This window comes from Oryctolagus cuniculus, chromosome 5 (assembly GCF_964237555.1).
Source record: "Oryctolagus cuniculus chromosome 5, mOryCun1.1, whole genome shotgun sequence".
Taxonomy (NCBI): domain Eukaryota; kingdom Metazoa; phylum Chordata; class Mammalia; order Lagomorpha; family Leporidae; genus Oryctolagus; species Oryctolagus cuniculus.
In genome coordinates, this window is record NC_091436.1 from 85,158,363 (window position 1) to 85,161,057 (window position 2,695).

The 2,695-nt window shown below is 42.1% G+C and overlaps 1 pseudogene; it reads left to right on the plus strand.

Moving 5' to 3' along the window:
* The first annotated feature begins 994 nt into the window (after positions 1-994).
* LOC100347989 (large ribosomal subunit protein eL38-like) lies at positions 995-1,321 on the plus strand (annotated as a pseudogene).
* Positions 1,322-2,695: the final 1,374 nt, after the last annotated feature.

Sequence of the window (2,695 nt, forward strand, 5' to 3'; positions counted from 1 at the left end):
TTACCAACTGGTAAACCAGGATTCACACTTAGGCAGCCAGATCCCAAACCACTATACGGCTGCTATACATGAGCAAGGAATTAGGATGGGAGCTTGAAGGATTCTTAGGTGGGGCAGTTATGATTTTTAAAAATCAACTTTGGGGGCTGGCGCTGTGACGTAGCAGGTAAAGCTGCTGCCTATAGTGCCATCATCCCATATGGGTGCCAGTTTGAGTTTTGGCCACTCCTTTTCCGATCCAGCTCTCTGCTATGGCCTGAGGAAATAGAAGATGGCCCAAGTTTTTGGGCCCCTGAACCCACCTAAGAGATCCAGAAGAAGCTACTGGCTCCTGGCTTTGGATTGGCACAGCTCTGGCTGTTGCGGCCATCTGGGTAGTGAACCAGCAGATAGAAGACCTTTCTCTGCCTCTCCTTCTCTCTGTATAACTCAAGTAAATAAATAAATCTTTAAAAAAAAAACAACCTTGTAAGGAATCTGGGGATACTTCAAAAAGTTCATGAAAAATTAAAATGTATTTGAAACCCATGCATAGTTTTCTCACAATATTACTTCTCTTTTTTGAAAAAAAATATTTATTTGAAAGAGTTACAGAGAGAGGGAGAAAGAGAGAGAGAGAGAGAGAGAGAGAAAGAGATTGATTTTTATAGCTGTTTTACTCCCCAGATAGCCATAACAGCCAGCTCTGGGCTAGGCCACAGTCAGGAGCCAGGAGCTTCATCCAGGTCTCCCATGTGGATGGTAGGGGTCAAAATACTTGAGCCATCTCTACTGCTTTCCCAGGCCAAGCAGAGAGCTGGATCAGAAGTGGAGCAGCCTGGACTTGAACCAGTGCCACTATGCAATACCGTTGTCCCAGGCAGCTGTACCTGCTATGCCACAGCACCGGCCCCAAAATATGCATTTTCTATGAATTTTTTTGAAGACCCCTCATAGTACACAAAAATAAAATTCATCAATTTTGTTCTTGCCATTTACTGGGCCACTCCACCCCCTCATCACCATTCCTCGAGAAATTGAGGAAATCCAGGACTTTCTGCTCAACCACATGAAAGGAGGATAACTCTGTTCACTTCAAGAAAAATAAAGATATTGTGAAGTTCAGAGTTTGATGCAGCAAATGCATTTATATCTTTGTCATCACAGACCAAAAAAAAAAAAAAAAAAATGGTAAAGGAACCAAAGGAATCCCTGCCTCCAGGTCTGGCAGTGAAGGAGCTGAAATGAATTAGACACACCAACTTGAATTATTAAAAATTTTTTAATTAAAAAAAATTCACTAGGGGGCTGGCATTATTGGTGCGGTGGGTTAAGCTGTCACTTGTGGGGCTCCATGGGATGTGCAGCCATGGAGCCCCCATGTCAAGGTCAGTCTGATAGCTGTTGCTGTGTTTTTATCACAAGGCGGATGTTGCTAGTTTCAGTTAGGGCGATGCTTTCCAACGGTCGGGACTTTCCAGAGGCACTGAGCCTGTCTCGTAAACAACAAGATGGCGCCGAGGACTGCACGGTGAGCCTGCCTGCTGGGTGACACCTCATCTGATTGGCCCGAGGACGTGTGCACACTGCATGATCAAGCAGCTGATTGGAGTGTTCCGTGCATGGACTTGAGCTTGCTTGTAATTGGCTAGATTTTGTATATAAGCCATGTGCTGAGGAAGGAGGGGGCTTTTTTTCATCTCCTCTCTTCCTCCCTCCATTCTTTCTTTGTCGCTATTATTTTCTCATTAAAAGTCTACTGAAGACCTATAAGCTGTGAGCAATGTTGTTCCTTTGCGGGCAAGGGAGCGACAGTCACTTGCTATGCCTGCATTCCAAATTGAACCACTGGTCTGAGTCTGAGCTACTCTACTTCTGATCTAGCTCCTTACTAATGCACCTGGGAAAAAAGAGGAAGATGGCTGAAGTGCTTGGGCCCCTACCACCCATGTAGGAGACTCAGAGTTCATGGCTCCAGCTGTTGTGGCCATCTGGGGAGTGAACTAGGGGACAGATCTTTTTTTGTCTGTCTCTGTCACTCTGCCTTTCAAATAAAAAAAAATCTTTAAAAAATTCACCAAAATTAAGTATACAATTAGGAACATGTTGAAATCATGTACACAGTAGTTTAACCATCACAAATCATAATATAAAATATTTACCTCATCCCAGGAAGTTCTCCTGTGCCCTGTTACAGGTGACTCCTCCATCCCCTGCTCTCTGGCTCTTGGCAACCACTGATCTCCTTTCTGTCATCTGAGTTTTATGTCTTCTAAAATTTCATATGCATTCAACCATACAGTAGTCCTTTGAAGATGGATTTTTAAATTGACATCACGTGTTTGAGATTCATTCTGTTGTTGCCTGTATCAGTAAGTTACTTTTTTATTTTTTAAGCAGTATTCCAATACATAATTTTGCCATAATTTATTACCAATTGATAGGTATTTGGGCTATTTCCAGATTGTGGCAATTATAAATAAAGAATCTATGGGTATTTGAGTACATGTCTTTTAATTTCTCTTGAATAAGTAGTCAAGCAATGCCAAAGGGTCCTAACATATGGTGAAAATCACAATGATGGTATGCACTGATGCCTATTGTTACCTCATCCAAGGAGCCTACACAATCATCTCAGTACAAAAAGACCTCTTTTCTTTTGTTAATCAATCATTTCCGTAATCACCTCTTTTTTCTTTTACCTTTTATTTATAAA